This window comes from Pocillopora verrucosa, chromosome 5 (genome assembly GCF_036669915.1).
Source record: "Pocillopora verrucosa isolate sample1 chromosome 5, ASM3666991v2, whole genome shotgun sequence".
NCBI classification, from domain to species: Eukaryota; Metazoa; Cnidaria; class Anthozoa; order Scleractinia; family Pocilloporidae; genus Pocillopora; species Pocillopora verrucosa.
In genome coordinates, this window is record NC_089316.1 from 18,822,796 (window position 1) to 18,841,875 (window position 19,080).

The 19,080-nt window shown below is 38.2% G+C and overlaps 2 pseudogenes; both read right to left on the bottom strand.

Moving 5' to 3' along the window:
* The window catches only part of LOC131768810 (uromodulin-like), a 233,972-nt pseudogene that overhangs the window by 52,984 nt on the left and 161,908 nt on the right, over positions 1–19,080 (bottom strand).
* Positions 10,189–17,243, bottom strand: LOC131774207 (uncharacterized; annotated as a pseudogene).

Consider the following 19,080-nt stretch of genomic DNA (forward strand, 5'->3'; position numbering starts at 1 on the left):
GGTCGGAGAAGTCAGAATGTAGTTGGGCACTTCTCCTAACACTGCAATCGGCAAGCCAGCGGATTCACTCTGCTAGCCAATGACAAGTCCTAAAAGATCCACGTGATCATGCCCGTGATCGGAAACAAAGAAGACTCCATTTGGCGCTCATCTTTGAATGTACTTTTCATCGGTTGATCGCTTTTCTCAACTGTTTTGCTTAATATAACATTTCTAAAGATAGCTTTTATTGTGGTTCAATGGGAAAACGAGAATAGCGTGAGTGTTGTAAAAGAAAAGAAAGTCGTTGGCGCCGTGGAGTTAAAAGAAGGGGCAACATTTGACATGTTGACTGGTACAAACAAGGGTCGAATGGCCGTCTGTAAAGCTACGATTTTGAAAGTTTGTGGTGAGTAAAAATTGCGATATTCGTTACGTGATCAAAATCTTATAAAAGAATAGATGTAGCGGGTTGAATTAAGCTTACATAACGCTCGGCGCAACTGAAACTAGAATAATTCTGAGAATCGAATCGGTCACTTGCATGCCGCAGTTTCTTAAGCTTATTATGCTTTACAATGAAATAAACCTATCAGTAAGGTTTCAAGATTCCTCTAGTCACGTTTGGGAACATTCAAGATTCAAAATAGGAACTGTTATTAAACAAACCTTATAGTACATAAAGAAGCCCTCCTTGGTAAAAACAAAATAATGTATTCAGCCCTTTTTTAGTAAAATCCATGAGAGAGATGTACTAACTCCAATATGAAAGTCACTCAATATAACAGAGATTTCTCAATTTGAGAATCCAATGAATGCCCTTTTCCTCATAGCCATCTTAAAAGCCTGGTCTGAGCTTTAAATATACATATTTTAATATATTATTTTTTTTCAAATTCAGATGTCAAGGAATCCAGATACAAAATGGTCAAGGATCTTGTTGACAACCTCATTCAAGGCCAACTCATTGTGAGCCCAGGAAAAAAATACAAACAGTACAAACAGCAGCTAAGTTTGCAGTTTAGGATAACTTCATTCTAATTTATTGTTACGGTTAAAACAAGATTTTAATCAAAAAATCAATTTTATTTGTCTGTAATTAGCCCCTTCACTCCCAAGAGTGCTTGGTTTTCCAATATAACTTAAGATATTGTATTTTATGGAAACGAATCAACAGATTTTATTCACAATTTGTGTCAAACCAAATTTAATGATTGATTAGAACTATTTTATATGAATAGCTGTAATGAGGATTAATCCGTATGAAGTTTTCAAGAAAAGAAAAATAAATCAAATTCCATCCTAATATTACCACACATTGATGTTAATAATTAATCAAAAATATTTTACATGTAAGCCTTAAATTAAGCTTCTAAATAAATTTCATTGAATACTTGAATTTTAGCTGGGTTTTTTTAATTTAAAGTATTTATTTTATATCATTAGCCTCAAATTTTTGCTTAAAATTCCCAGTAATTCTTAAAAATTCCTAAAAATTCCCAAAAATTCCCAGAAATTCCCAGAAATTCCCGGAAATTCCTAGGAATTTTTTAGATTTACAGCTTTTCAGGGAAAGTCATTGGTTCTCTGAGTTGGAATTCCTAGGAATTCCTAGGAATTCCTAGGAATTCCAAGTCCTGTTGGCTATAAACTTGGAATTTCTGGGAATTTCTGGGAATTTCTGGGAATTTCTGGGAATTTCTAGGAATTTCTAGGTTTTTAGAACCAGAGTTGTTATGGTTGGGAATTCCTAGGAATTCCCAGTCCGAATTTACCGTGAAAATTCACACCTTTATTCCTAGGAATTCCTTGGAATAAATTCCTAGGAATTCCTAGGAAAATCCTAGGAATTCCTAGGAATTCCAAAAGCCATTTCGCAAGGGATGATTGCTAAAAGCGAGTTACACAAAAGTGACACGATTTTATTTCATTCCTTTTATTTTATTAACGATTGAATGATGTCTTCTAACATGTCGCCTACTTTATCATCGTTGCCTACATAATCCTTTTTAGAAAACATGGAAAAAAACTCATCCATACTCTTGCGTCTTGCTTTACACATTAAATAAATGATGGCATAGTTTCCACAACTTGCGGTTTTTACAGATTGTAATGCTCGAGTATTTTTACGCACGTAAGGCCATCGGTTTAACCATACAATGAATGGTGTCAGAAATTCATAGGTGGTTAAATCTAAACCATAACTATCTAAAATTTCACAGCTATCGTGTTCGGTCCACACAGCTATCCAGTGTTCCCCAGGTTTGTCTGCAGGGTGGGTATTGACAATGTAAGCTCTCGGTTTCACACGTTCAGGCGACTCGGGTAGTTCGTCACAGGCTAAAGCACTCACAAAGTACTTGCGGAGTTCTGGATCGCTATCCGCTAAAGCGTTGAGTTGATTCGTAGTAAGCCACACAAACTCCATCACTAATGCACTTCCATCGTGGTAGCTCCTTTAATGCCATCAATTTCCATAATGCCTTCATATTCAGCATAAACGATCACCGTTTTCTGACTTGCTTGCCCTGCACATTTAATGTGAATGTTGATGAAGCCTTCATTTTTAGGTAGAAGAACCGGGTCATCGTGACTTCCATTGGCCACATTGGAAAACGCAAACAGCGTGCAATTCTTTCCATGACCCCAGTCTTTGAATCGCACCATGTTTCCTGCATTTCTGTACAGACAGCCAGTAGCATCCAGAAATCGGTGATAACCCACCAAGTCTTTTTGACCATTAGCCGTGTTGAGTTCCAAAGTCTCGTATGGGTATTCTTCTCCATTCACAATTTGTTTGATGTATTCCACCCCAAATTTTCCAAAGGCCAAGGGGTCTTCGTTGTATTGACCATTGAATGCAGTAGTTTTCAGAATACCAATGATGACTCTTTGGGGCACCTTTCCATTGAATGGGTTGTTGATTTCTTTAGAAGTGGCCCCATTGTCTAAGGGAAACTGTCTCATCTCGGTACGGATCATGGGATACTTGGTTGGGGTTTTGGTCATCATACTCATCATGCTCATGTAGACGGCTGGGTTTAGGGACACCAGACATAGAAAGAAGGTAAGTTTAATATCCTCCGGGTTGACTCGGACTTCCTCACTGGGTGGATTGGCTTCTCCATTCATGAATAAAGCTGCTGGATTCAGATAAAATTCCAATTCCAAAAGAGTTTTGGGGACGATCCATTTTCCTTGGTGAAACGCGTCTATAAACGGTTTCATTCTCAAGATTCTCCTCTTTCCTCCTGCATAGTAATCTGTTGCATCTGCTCTCTGTCTCTTGATGCTTTCTTGATGATTTATGGAAAGAGCTGTATACGCGTCATCATCCATCTTGACATTTGCAGCGGTGTAGGTTACAGGAGAATCAATTTCGTTCCGCCATCCAGCTGGTTCGAGTATCGTCTCTCCATCATTCCTGTCATAATTAAGGATGGTCTGTATGAAAGCTTTAAGATGGTACATGTCTACTTGTTCGGTGAGTAAGGTACCATTGGCTCTGAAATTGATTTGCTTGAAGAGGGTGTGTGCAATATTGTTGGCTGGTGAAGTCATCACACCCACATTGTTTGCGCGTGCTGTGAGACTGGCATTTTCTGTGGTTTTGAAACCCAAATCCAGTTGGACAAAACTTCTCGAAAGATCGATGAGATCTGATTGTCGTTCCACGTACACTTGGATAGGAGTAATACTAGATGTCTGAGGTGGTATTTTGACATATCGGTACTTTACCGTAGAAAGATCTGTAGGTGGTATTCTAAAGAGATCTAGACTTGAATTCTGCTCTGCCCCTTTGATAGACATGGTGATGTGTCTGTTTCAACGTCTTCTGCGTTTATGCACACGTTGTCGTGTTCCTATTTTCTTTATACGACTTGTGAGAAATCCTCCTCGTTGCTGTTGTTTTCTTCTTCTCCCTTTATACCTTTTTAAGATGGAAGACACAGGATCTGTCGGTGATGTTGTGCCTACACCAATGATAGGATCACTTTGACGTACGGTGCTGATGCGGACCATGTTTTATTCTCCAAAAATATCGTTCAACCTCTTGGCAACTTTTCTCTTCAATTCGTTCTTGAGCGCTTGGGAAGCCCCTCTCTTTATACCTCGCGGCACTTCTGATAACGAACGCTTTTTGACACTGCTTTTAAGGCCTCCTGTTACACCTTTCAAAAAATCTTTAGCCATGTCTTTGACTCCGGCACCTATTTGAGGATCACCCCAGGATGCGATAAAAGGTGGTGGGGCATAAGGTGAGGGGGTCTGCCAGCGCATGAGACCACCACCTCCTTGTTCATTTGGCACATACACTTTAAAGCGTCTCAAACTTCCTCCTCTCATGATGCGATCACCACAAACACACAATTCACTTTAAATCTTTTTTATTAATCCAACTGTTATATTTGCTAGGGTACCCTTTCCACTTGACAAACAATTTATCCTTTTGTCTCTTTAATACTTTTTCCACTCGAAAATAAGTCGCTTCATCTACATGTACTTTTTGCAAATCCCACACATAAAATGTGCCTTTTAAGGGCGTGTCATCCAATTCTTGCACTTTATAGGTCGTTACCATTCCGGGTACGACTTTACGAACTTGAAACACTTCTTCAGTCCATCCTGGTAGATACCCTTTCTTAAACGGTCTAAATTTTTTATTCAATCGGACTTTATCGCCTACTTTAAATGCAGGCTTTTTTTCTTTCTTAGTCTGATTGAATGTGGTGACTTTAGCTGGTGTGGTTTTAATACTCCTGTGATAGGTGCGATTGTATTGATTGACAAGTTTGGGCAATATGTCTACATATTTGAGTGTGTTGGCAGCCGTGAAATAGCGATACAATTTCGATTTAAGGGTTCTATTAAATCGTTCGACGATACTGGCTTTGGCATCTCCATGAGTAGAAAAGTGATGAATCTCCTGTGTTTTCATCAATGATTGAAAGGTCTGATTGTAAAATTCTTTGCCTGCATCTGTCTGTAACGTCTGAGGTTTCCTTCCTTTGGCTTCCTTGAGTATTTTTGCAAATGCATCCGTCACATCTTTTCCTGTTTTCTTTTTAATCGGCCGGGCCCACGCGTATTTGGAAAAGGCATCGATCACGACCAATACGTATCGGTATCCCTTGTTCTGTTTGGATAGGGTCTGTACTTCGATCAGATCTGCTACCCATTGTTGATCAATGTCGAACACCACCACAGGTAAAAATTCTCCTCGTCGACGTCTGGGTTTGTGAAGCGTGTACGCCAATTTTTTCTCTAATTCTTTTTTACCTTGAGCAATAGAGATCTTTTGAGCTTTGGCATACGGTGCCACACCACCCAAACTACCGACGACACCGGGTTCGTCATACAAGTCGTCCTTGACATCTTTCTTAATGTTCTTAACCATGATAAATGACACCAAAGTTTGAAACAATGGTAGGTGACCCAATACTTATGAAGGTACTGCGTATACAATTGATTCCACGTCTTATATGTATACTTCCCATCATAGTATCTCATAAACGTCATCAAATGAAAGATACGGTCGTGTAGTGGATGTAGGTGTGGTTTCACGACAAATTTAAACACCTCAACTTCCATGTCTTCGGGAACCCATTGGTAAGGGATTTTATGCGGCTCATCCTCTTCGAAGACGATATGTGGGATGCGATCACAAAGCCACGACACTACTCGATAATGCAAGTAGCATAGCCATTGACTCCACGAGGTAAGCATGATGAACTGGTGATTTTTATTCATCGCCGACCCTTTTTATAATGCTTGACATTATCCATAATGCCTTTTAAAGCCTGTTTTCCCAGAAGTTTACCAAGTGTTCCAAAACCTGATGCAGGACCCGATAACAACACACTTGCTGCGTAAGCTAATTTATCGGTAAGAGAGGGACCTCTACGAAGAATTTTCTTAACCCTACTCACAGAAGCACCCCCACGTTGATTGCGTTTTTTTCTTTTAATCAGTGACCGTCTTACACGCCTCATGATTGACACAGACAAATGACACAGTGCTTTTGGTGGTACAACTTTTATTTATTTATCCATATTATCTTCTAAAAACTGTACATCACAAGCAATACATTCTAAGTCTTTATCCGACAATCCTAAGCGTCTAGCTAATTTTCTAAACTTAGGCATACCGATCAACCAAGCGATTTCGACATGATCGTCCATAGACAATGTATCTAGCTTTGTGTTTCTACCCATCAACCGTGCGATTTCAAGATGGTCTGTACTTATCCCATCTACAAAAAAAATTAACAAAACTTGGAATTACAACTAAAAAACATGTGTATTTTTACATCTGGTGAAAGAAAAGTTTGAATGAACACTATGCCTAAAAAATTAATACATTTGACTCTTATTACTTTCTTTGAGGTAAAGGAAAAAGGGCTTCTAATAAATCAGCAAATGTCATCTTGACATCTAGTCCTGAAATGAATCATTCACATCCATCCGTAAGAATTTGCACTGACCTCTTGTTGGGTTTAAATCGCCACCAGGTAAAAAGATCACAGTTATGTCGACTGCATCGCAAATACATTTTGCCATAATTTGTTTCTGATTGAGTCAAAGACAATGTGGGAGTCATTCCACATTCGCACACCATCTTGTCGATTCTGTCCAGGGTGAACCAGGGGTGACCCTGTCTTTGACATTCATAGTAATAACGGTTGTAATCACTGAGATTACAAAATACTGGGCAACGGGCGGACGAGCAACGTAGGAATACATCGTCACAATCTTCTTTTTTAGATTTCAATACGTCCATCATGGTCTGGTGAATCGGACATGGATAACTGACTTCCACACTGTCCAACAATTCTTGCAGAGAAGAATAATGAAACGTACCTGTACCTTCTACGCCAGGTACGATTTCTCCTTCTTCCATTACTTCAGTCTTCTCCAGGGTTGATGGGTCATTCTGAACACTTTCCACCAGCTGGTTCAACTCTTTCAGGGGAGATGTTTGCTTAGATGACTTGACTTCTGGTTTCATATAATCCACTTCGAACTTGGGTAGTTTCACATCTTTAGCAACAAAGTCTGGGTTCTTCATAGGCAGTGCATCTATAACGAGACTACCTTTCAACTTGTTCTTAGCCCATTCTTTCTTATTCTTCAAAGTCTCTTTCTTGGCATAAGGGTGAACCCTCTTTGATGTCTTCTTAGTCTTGTTATCTTCCATCTTGCTTTCTTGATGCTTGCTTTACACTCTGGGAGTAAGAAATGTGATTTGACTGCTACAACGACTCCACTTTTATAAGGAAAATATATGATCTTGATTGACAGGTCCCTCTTGGGAGATTGGGCAAGTTTGGGCTGAATCTTTTGGACTTAAATTTCGTAATCTTTTTGTAATCTCTTCCATACGTTTCTCTACATACGCTTTTCTTATGTTCCTAATCTTGACATTCCATGCCGCTTCTTCCATAATTTCTTTATATTTGATACACGATTTACATGTTTTGCATGCACACGTAAAATCGTAGGGATATTGAAAAACAGGCATGTTTATGACTCCTTCTACTTACGACTTCAAATTAAATAATAAATCCTAACCCCTAGAGATTCGGACAGTCTTAAGCAATACTAGACAACTCTTGAGCAAGTCCTAAGTTTAGACCGTATGTTCTCTTGGGATTTAGCTTGGGTGGGCAAGTCTGGGCAGATGACGTCACACGTAACATTTTGTGACGTCTTACACCACATAAGTACCAGCCATAGGACATTTCGTGACATTCATACCACATAGGGACTGGCTCTAAAGCATTGCGCATGCGTACATTTCTAATCAGAAGATTGCACATGCGCATCACACAAATAGGTATCCCACATGGATGATTTTTACGCTACCGTTCCATATATAAATCAAACCAACCCTTATCTTTAATAACAAAGATGGCCGACAAGGACATTCGCTCATTAAATAATCAATTTTTACCCTCGTGTACCTACACGTCATGAATATAATTATCTAATAACCCTAACACGTGTACTTACATGGCATGAATAAATTATTACTCAAACTCGGACCCAGGCCGCGCGGGAATTGCTAGTCAGACGCGCTATACTACTGGCAAAGATTCAGTAAATCTGTGATATGTTCTGTCCGTAGAGGTAATGGGTTGGTAGATGTCTCCATGCAATGGAGGCCTATAACCTACACTGCACTGCAGGTTAATAACCAGTGTAAAGTATACGCGTGCATTTTTTCAAGCTGTTGACTACTGATGTTTCAATTGGTTTCAAATATCAGCCGCTTACGGTTCGTGCAATGAAAGTACCTATAAAAGCGTCACTGGTATCTGTTCACGTTGGCCAATTTACATTGTCAACTAAGTTGATAAAACCAAAATTATCTTGTCATGTTACCTCGCCGACGCAGCACCACAGTTTCTATAGAAACCTACCCATCTATATAGATCAAAGCAAAGTTATCTAAGGGCATCCAGAGCTAAAAACATACCCAAAGAGCAAGATCATTTGAACAGCTGATCGTGTCTACATTTCCATCAGATGCTCACTGGCTAACCAATCCAAGATAATCGGAAGCGGTTAGCAAATGACGTTCGAAGTGCATATGCATTTTAATTGCAATTATTTGTTTGGTAATATTTTTCTGTCACAAAAGCTGAGCGTTTTTGAAGAGCTGCGTCATCATTCCTTAGAATGTATGAAAAAGTTACCTTTAAAGCACGAGAAACCTCAAAACAAATGTTAATTTGGTGAGATAAAATAATTGAAATGGGTAAAATTTTACCCTAAATAGGATGAGGTCGGCAAAGAATAAAGAAGATTGAGTCGAATTGCAAAGGGAAGTTTCAATTATGAAAAATTATTAACAAAATTATTCACAACGGTCTTACCTAATGTGCATGGAGGCGAAAAATAAATACTCGCAAATTCTTTATTGCCCAACTTCTTTATTGATTGTGATGTTAAGTACTCGTGAAATTAATTTTATCCTCTTTACGGCCAGTGGAGCAAAGATACATGCAAAACTGGCCGTGTTTTACTCTGTTTTGGGCTATCTCCTTAAGCTGTCCTTCTGGTGTAGCCTGCGCATGCCACGCTATCCTCGTCAACAAGGATTTTCAGCCGTTAGGTCGCACTGTGCAGTGCAATAAGTAAACACTTTAACCTTTTATGACGCAAGTATAGGTTTTTCACCAGGCCAAAAGAAGAGGAGATCTCTATAAAACCGAAATACTCGTAAATGAGGGTCTCAATGGGCTGGTGGCTTTTACAGCTAACGGTTATGATGTTGGCCAATTTACGGCTTACGGTTTATATCTTTCCCTTGAAGTCATCAGAAATATCAAAACAATTAACCTTCTTTACGGCTAACGATTAAAATTTGTCAATTTTCTCTAACTGCTAATTTTGGCCGTTTTACGGGCAACGGTTGTGTTGGCTCTTACATATCAAGTTCGTAGCCTCTTTCTTATAGAAGAGGCAAACAAATATGTGATTATTTGTGCAAGAAGAGTAACCTCTCTTGGATTTTTGCGGAAGAATACTCAAATTCTTCAAATCGACGATGACAACAGTCAAAAGCGATAGATATAGAAAGAATTGTCGCCCTGCGAGAGCAGTGTCAATTCTTATCGACTAGGTGATTTTTTGCGCATGCGTCTGGCTGTCACCTGGTCACATATGCTTTTTTATTAGGAAATGAGATCTACTTGTCATTATGTATGTATTTGTCAACTTAATTTATAGAGGGTGACGACAGCCAGTTAAAAACTGAAAAACTTGCGGCCATCAAGCTAACAATTACACAAGGTTAACGTCTGAAAAATTATCCTAAGGATCTAGATGCCTATAACTGAAAAAATATAACGATCAAAATCAAAGCACGCCCTATTATAGCTATTTAGACTTTCGCACTTCTTTAAAACTAGATGCATTACAATCAATAAGGCCTTTTATAAAACTACTTACTTTGCTGAATAAAAAAGATCATTTTATGTTTGAGTTCATGCATTCGAAGAAAAGAAAACAAAGCAAAACAAAAACAAACTGAAAATAACATGTATTTATCTCACTACAATGAAAAGCAACTCGGATCTAAGACATTTGTGTTCAGAGGGTAGTTCTGATTACGTTTTATGCACGAATTTTGGAAAAATTCACGCTTCACGTATAATTTAAACAGCAATTTCAACGCGTCACGATTTTAAAAGGAGTGCATGCTTTAACGAATCCACAAATTCAATGAGTAACTTTTAGTTATCGAGTCCCATGCGTTGCTACAAAAGTCAGATTCACTCTTGTTATCTTCTTTGATTTTAAAAGAAGCAAGTTTTGCCACCGTTGTCCCAATTCCGTGATCGGCACCTGAACAATCAGCACCGCTTCCTCCAATCATGATCACAGAACTGCTCCGTTTTCAGCCACATCAGAAGCCGACCTCATCAGCACCTTGCAAGTCACTGCCGCGTGAAGTCTGCCCGAAACCCTCGGTTGTTTGGTATTGCCCTCCATATAGAACATTGTATTTTCCCAGGCACAAACCATTGGACCAAACTGAACCGTTTCTGAAGTCACCATTGCTGGTCATTTTTGAGCGGAACGTCTTCCCGCTTAGACAGTTCCCTGTTGTTCCCAATAGAAGAGTGTGTCCAGAGTCATCTTGATCTTAATCTCACTGCCACTGACCAGCCAGAACGCTGGCGAGATCATGTCTGCGTTGTATGACGGGTCAGCGGTTTCTCCTGCGGGCTGAATACTGTCATACCACCAGTCTCAAGAGTCATCCATCCAGTTTTTAGCGTCACTGTTTGAAAACCGAGCGATGAGAGTTCAGGCCTGATCCACTGATACCATGTCACAATGCACCTGGAAACGAATTAAGAATTCCATGCAAAGTTACATTTCAGTTGTCTATAAGGAAGGAATTTTTTTAATTCCAAACATTCTTACTTTTTGCGATACAAACCTATTTTTAAGCAAATGAAGATCATCGCAGTATATACTCAACTTAAGCAGTTGAGAAATAAGGCCTGAAAAAAATTCAGGCCTGAACGGGAATCGAACCCATGACCTCTGCGATACCGGTGCAGCGCTCTAACCAACTGAGCTATCAAGCCAACTGGGAGCTGGTCAATTGTGAGTTCGTTATATACCCGTAGATGGAGAAGGTGTGATAAGAATACATGAAAGTCATATATTTGTACTGCGGAAAATACATTTTAAGCAAATGAAGATCATCGCAGTATATACTCAACTTAAGCAGTTGAGAAATAAGGCCTGAAAAAAATTCAGGCCTGAACGGGAATCGAACCCATGACCTCTGCGATACCGGTGCAGCGCTCTAACCAACTGAGCTATCAAGCCAACTGGGAGCTGGTCAATTGTGAGTTCGTTATATACCCGTAGATGGAGAAGGTGTGATAAGAATACATGAAAGTCATATATTTGTACTGCGGAAAATACATTTGAGTTGAGTATATGTCTATATATATATATATATATATATATATATATATATATATATATATATATATATAAGTTGAGTATATACTGCGATGATCTTCATTTGCTTAAAATGTATTTTCCGCAGAGGTCATCGGTTCGATTCCCGTTCAGGCCTGAATTTTTTTTCAGGCCTTATTTCTCAACTGCTTAAGTTGAGTATATACTGCGATGATCTTCATTTGCTTAAAATGTATTTTCCGCAGTACAAATATATGACTTTCATGTATTCTTATCACACCTTCTCCATCTACGGGTATATAACGAACTCACAATTGACCAGCTCCCAGTTGGCTTGATAGCTCAGTTGGTTAGAGCGCTGCACCGGTATCGCAGAGGTCATGGGTTCGATTCCCGTTCAGGCCTGAATTTTTTTTTCAGGCCTTATTTCTCAAATGCTTAAGTTGAGTATATACTGCGATGATCTTCATTTGCTTAAAATGTATTTTCCGCAGTACAAATATATGACTTTCATGTATTCTTATCAAACCTATTTTTCTTAAATTGTCCATACGTAAAGAATAATAATGTAGTTACCAAAAAGTTCGTGGATTTATTTTTTTCTCTCGGGGTTCCAGCCAATATCTACCGCTGATCTGACCCTTGTTCGCTGGCTTTGATCTCTCCACAAGACTGGGCAGGCATCTCGGGAACGGAGCCTAATGAGACTTTGGAAAAGGAGCAATATGATGACAAGTACCTTCTTGATCGTATCGTATTGTTCAATTACCAACCAAGCATCATTTCAACAAGGGATATTCCAATATGGCCATATTAAGTCGCAAAATACAGTTAGGAATTCCTTGAAAACTGTAATGTTACCTTTGATATGCTAAGTTTCATTGAATGTTTAAAACATGCATACTGTGAAGGTAACATCGTGGGAAATGCCGTGAGCCAATCGCATTAAGTTCTCGTCCCTATAAGGCTTAAAACTCCCCGGTTGAATAGAGGACACTCATTCCCCCCACCTCTCCCCTTCCCTTCCCATTCAATCATTGCGAGGCTTTGATTTGGTCTCATGAACTACACATGCGATGTGTGGATTTTATAGGGAATATATCCGGATCTCAGCTCGGTCCGAAGACAATGCTAATGGAATCAGTCGCATTTCAATACAGTGAAATTTTAATAGAGTACTAAACCCTTGGCATCTTTGAATAAGCTTTAAACAAGCACTTTCTTTCTCACTGTCTGTCTTTCTGTGTGTTTTTCTGTTTAACTCGCACCTCTCAAAAGTAGCTGAACATGTGTTACCGTCATATGAAAGGTTTAAAAATTTATGAAATTGCTGAAAATTTTGACTTTACGATACCAACTAGTTGCGATTGTTCAAAAACTGAAAGGAAACTGATGTTTACAGCTGTGACAAGTATTTATTTTCACTAAACCTTTATGCAATGATAAGTTTAAAGACTATTTTGTTTTTTTGCTTCCGTACCTCTGTTCCTCCATCGTCGCACGTAGAATCTAGTTTCATCTCGGACAAAATCTCCAGGTCTTGCTTCTTTGGTTCTGTTATTCAGCTCGCAAAGTTTACCAATTATGACGTAGTTGTAGCTCTGACATGTGAATTCGCTGTAGCAAAACATCAGACATTCGTGCGGATCTTGTACCCTTTTTTAGTTAAAGATGTGACCTTTGAGAACTTTTCCTGAGGCAAAGGTTCGAATCCTGTCAAAGCTTGCACCCTTTTTAGGCGCCTTCGCTATAATTGCTAAAATCGACTGTCCGCCTGTTAGGATCAAATCTTTGGTCGAATTTCATCCGCGGGTCAAGAAAAATTGTGATCAGACTACCGAACATCTTATACTTACCATATTCAATTGCCAGAAGGGCTTGGGAAACACGAGGGAAACACGGTTCTTTTTTATTTATTTGTTTTTTCCGGCACTATCTTTTCTCCGTCACCTCCTCTTTGCTAACACTGTGAGCAAATTGCGGTTAAGCTGAAAATGTGTACTTCTGGCACTTTTATTCAAGAGCAAGTCAAGTTTAACAACTGGTCTAGACGATTTAGCGGTGTAAGTATAACTCTAAAATAGCGTTTGGAGGCGTAATATTGAAGTGAGTGGTGCTTGAATGCCCCTGAAAAGGTCCTACTCGGTGACCTCCTACTCTAACTATCTCGACTTGACTGAATATACAATCAATACGGAATTTTTTAAGCAGTTTGATTTTTTTGGTCGATTCGTCTCACTTGTTTTGTTTTTTTTAAAGTTACTTTATATGGGTCAGATTTGTTCTCAATTTATGGTTGGAATAACTTATTTCCACTTATTTTAATTGGCTGAGTCAACAAAATAGGAAGAAACTGACTTAAGTCACCTCAGATTGACTATCTGCTAAAGTTTTTGAATATAACCTATTAGTGTTATTTTGCCTTTTTGAATTACTTATATTGAACCAAGAGTAAGGAGGTGAGTTTTAACCATTTTTAATAGGTTAAAGTCATGTGAAAAGTAGGTCATCTCCGCTCAATTTAGCGAGCAGTATTGTAATTGTTTATGTAAACGACTAACGGTGCATGCAACTAGACAAACCGTAAATTACATGTATAGAACCACACCATACCAACTATACAATTGATCGGGCAATAGATCTGATAAATTCGTTTTATTTATTGCCATTAGAATTTGATCCTTTGAAATTGACAACGCAAATGCTACATCACGTCCCCCTAAGATTCTGAAAATGAATAGCAGAAAAAAAAGATGGATTTGAGAACATTTTGATATTTCAAATTTACTTATCACTTACTTTTCCATCTTCGAGAAAACTTTTCAAATAAATGATAAAAATCTAATTGACTCTGTTCTTTTTTTCCCTTTTTTTTCTTCGTTGTCAGTATTTTATTTCGTTGTTGTTATTGTTTTTTTTTTCTGATCTTTAAATAAGGGGGTATTCATGACCAGTCATAGAGCACGTACTGGCTGTAAGAGTACCAAAGCATAATACACATAAATGTAACCAATTATGATACGATTACACAAAACTCATAATTTTTTCAACCAGCATCAATTTAGTTTGTGTCGCAGTGGCGGAGGTGACACTTGGGTATGCCATTTATGTAGTAAACATGATAACCGTCGCAATTTATCACTCAGACGGCACTTGGTTTGTAGCAGCAGTCTAAATGCCAGTTGAAGGTGTTTCTTCGAAGCATCAAACCAAAAATGGCTTCCCCACCCTCATACCACTGTTGAGTGAGAACTTCATAAATGCAATACAGGGCAACTTCAATTCAGAATTTCATCATCATTACCACAAACTCGTATTTTTCAGTGAGAAGAATTTGAAATAATTAAAAACCAAAACCCTGAGGTTCGTTTGAGTATGATAAAGAATTAAGATAAGTTTTTGGGTATTTAATGGTAATAGTACTCAGTGGAGTCCAGTTTGGTCAGTGATAATACGAGTGACAAGTTCGGACGGTTGCACAGCGGGATTCCGAGTTGTTTATCACGAATATGAATACAGACCTAATAGGACGACATGAAGTCTTATCACCAATTTATCACAAAAAATTACAATATCCGAGAAAAGAAGTATAGTCAAGCTGCGAGAGAAGAAAGGGAAAATTTGCATTTAATAGACTGATACTAACCTCACTACTGTGCTCTAAACTATTGCCACTGTTCATGGGAAAAAATTCTCCATTTTGAAAAAAGTCTGTACACTGTTGTTATGGTGATTGAAACCAAGGTTTTGATTGATTGAATGGTTTAAACTACAACTTTGAATGTGATCGGCTCGTTAATTTGTCAGATAACAAACACTGTGATAACAACTTGGCAATCGAATTAGTGGAAAATAGGAGTTTTTTGGACCAATCACAAGCGAAGAAATGATATATATATATTTTTTATTATCCTCTGAATCGTTCTCTGAGAACTAGTATAGAAAAAGGAGAAAAAATAAAATCAAATGAAGCAAAGAAGCAAACTAATACTTAAGATGCAGCTCTGTTTGTTGTTGAGCCAGCTGAGGTATACAAACGACTTATTCGTTTATCGTTCAGTTTATTCCCGTGTGTGTGCTGCAAAATCCATTATAATTGTCGAGGTAGGATGCTTTCTTTTCATTGAAAATAGGTATGCATACTCTTGGACGGCGATTCACTTAGCAAAGCATAATCAGATTAGTTTCTGTTTTAGAGAATTTTTGACATAAGTTACATTCTGCAAGCATCTTAGCGTTCAGATGCTACAGCTTCTCTCTTTATCATACATTTTTATCTCTTTCAAAGAAGTTGTGTATAACCCACTAATCATTCAATTTCTTCTGAATGAGTTAAAGCGAAAGAGATTCGAGACATATTTGCCCGATACAATAAATACGAAATATAACATTATTGAAATTTAGGTGGGTTTCTTGTTAAGAAAAGAAAATGTTCATATCGAGAAAGTAAGGCACATTGCTAATTTTTAATAACACAAGTCGCCATTACTTCCTCTGACTGGTACGTAAGATCAGTAATGTACATTACATTTTTCGTAAGAGAAAAAAAAGTGCTTAAACCTTGATTTCCCTTATGGTCCTTAAAGTCAGCACTATGAATTTGGAAAACTCGAAAGGCCCTCTGAAATAGAAATATTATTAAGAACTATTCCATGTTTAAACAGCGTAACAACATGTATCACCAGTCAAATGTGCTGCGAAAAATGCGCCTACAGCTTTATTGTTTTCAAAATAAACTTTCAAAATAACCAACTTGCAAAATTACATATCTTGTTCATACCTTGTTTTCTATCCAAGCGATGTGATAGCGCCCTTACCAGTGGGAACTGTTTAAAACTTTGTTCTGGGGATCAAGTAACGGGTAGGTAACTTTTTTCATTACATTTTACTTCTTCATTTACCTAGAGAGAGTTTACAAAGGAAGACACATCGCGCACTGCAATTTTTTAGTTTCATTTTCCCGTGTGTTTGTAAACAAGTGTTTGATTAGTTTCCGCTTTACATTTTAGAATAATCCTTTCCTTTCTTTAAATTTCTTCGGTGTCAAGGTTTGCAATAATCAGATAATGACTAAGAACAGGAAATAAGTACATTTTCTGAGTGATTGATCAACCAGCAGATCTTGTACAGATAGATGACGGCTAGATTTCTTTGATCGATATGATCTCATGACCTGTTGATAATAAACTATGAGAAAATAAAACTGCGAGGGTATATTTGAATATTTGATGGACAGAACCTCGATTTCTTTAGTAAATCAGATACAGTTTTCAGGTCAGGTCCAATTTTCCAGAATATCTTATAACGTGCAGTACATCAGTGACTATTTCAAGGCGTTCATAATAACATTTATAGCTCAGTATTGTTCACCCAAATAATGGTGCTGTTAATATTTCAAAAAGTAGAGTTCTCATTACTCACGTAATCTCTTTCCGAGAATCCTAAAGGCGATCGAGAAATGAGATCGTCTGTTTTATTTTTCCTCCGTAGAAGTAGGATTTAAATCAACGAGATTTGGAATCAGAGGGTAAATGAAGATATAGATAAAAAACTTTCCAATCACAACATAAACAATTATTTGTTGGTACACAAGGAATCATTCGAGTTCCCACCGGTCAAACCAGAAAAATCTGTGCCATTACGGTACGAGCTTCCTCCACCTCCGGCTTGTTTCGCATGGGTACCACCACATCTCCCAGAGTACCTATCACCTCTGCCTGATGCACCATTATCCTCTGATCCACCTCCCCCACCACCAAACCCACCAACTGCTCCTGGCGCAAGGCCCCAGGAGGAAAGCTTACTTAGAGACATAACGAACCCAACTGGAGCGATGGAAGAAAATAAAAAGAATCTCATTTTTACGAGAAGTTTGTCAAACTTAGTACAGGACACCATAAGGACCACGTTCGATACGATAGTGTGATTTAGTAAGAGGACGGGTTTTCGTTTCAGAACGGGAGAGCGCACGGATAGCCTGGACACAACTCTATTTCGACTTCCGTTGTTGGCGTTGCCGTTCTCCCCAACAAGTTCTGGACGTCATTTCGCTGCTTTTCCCGTCGCGATCAAAACGCCCAGGAATTATGTAAATTGCGCTCTTGTGTACGAGATAATACTGTTTGGAATGATTTCAAAACTAATTTCCAGGATAATGAGGGCCCCTTCCCTATTATATTCGGTGTATTTGTGAGAATTTTCCGCTACATTTTGGTGGGAAGGTTTTGGTTTGGTTTGGTTTTTTGTAGGATTTTTGGTTAGCAGGCGATCCAAGATTTCAGTTCGCTTTAAATTTAGGACTAAATGCGGCGGCTTTTCTTTCATACATTCCTCTGCGGATTGAAATAAGATGCCTACAATTCCAGAATTAGCTCAGGTTTGCACTTTTAATGTCTTAAATTTTAGATCAGTGCCGATGAAAACTAAGACAAGAAAGTTATGCTCACGCTGTGCAAGGAAAATGACAACCAATTTTATTGGTTTTATTTGTTGTTGCTTGTTGCATAACTCTTAAAGAAGATCATGTTGTCGTCCTTGTGATGGCGATCTTTAAAGAGCCCAAGTTTCCTTTTTTAAGAACAAACATTATGCGGACGTGTCGTTGCAACGACTGCTAATTAATTTATAAAACATAACGGAAAGAAGTTGTCGACCTAGTTTCTTACCGCTTTTTTTGCTAAGCGCCGTTGTTAACTGACGTTACCGTCCTCTTCCTAAATCACCTTAATATTTCCTTAGTGCTCTCTCTCCCTCCCCCCTCGACGCTGACATTGTGTCGCATTTGCAGTATCTCCTTGGCCAATTCGAAGATATAAGTTCATGCCTCGTTTCTGGAGAGAAGAAAGGGCAATTATGACCAGTCACTAATCAACAACGCTGCCGATGAAGCCCAAGCCAGACTTTACAACGTTTCTTGGGTTTATAGACATCAGAATCAAGCATAAGGTCTAAAAGGTGTTTTATTGAAGGCTCTGACTTACAATAGACATGACGCGCTTACAAACAACTTTTCCACTTGTTACAATTCTCTTTGCTTTGTACCATGTTCCTCTAGAAGGCACGTTCGTGTTCAAATTATCCTTACTGTAAAAGCCATGTTTGATGAGCACGTTTGAGCCAAATCACGAAGTTATTTGAATATCACGTTCTACAATGAATTACAATTCTCAAAATGAGTTAAACAATCTAGAAATTTACTACAAATTAGACTTCAACTCACTACCAAATATCTAATTTAGTGATATTCTTAGACCTTTTCATTACTTTTTTTATTTTGAGTGAATTATCAGTAATGTAAGCATGATCTATATTGACATCACTTTAAGTCCTAATGATTATAACGCTCGCAAAGGAGTTATGAAAAATCCATTAAATGGGCTACCTAGCTTATTGATAAACTTCAAAACCTCTAATAAACAATGTCTTGTATTTTTTTTTTGTTTTTTGAAGCGTAGTCTGGGTGCAAAATTCTCACAAGCGAGTTGTGAAAATAAACAATTATAATATTTATCGAACCACTAAACTCCCTGGCATACCTAAACGTTTATATAAGTTATTTGATAAATCTGTACTCGCGATAAACGTCCTAAAATCACGAAAAAAAACCTCACTTTACATCCAGGTTGTATTGTAATGCTCGAAAAGGGGTTAT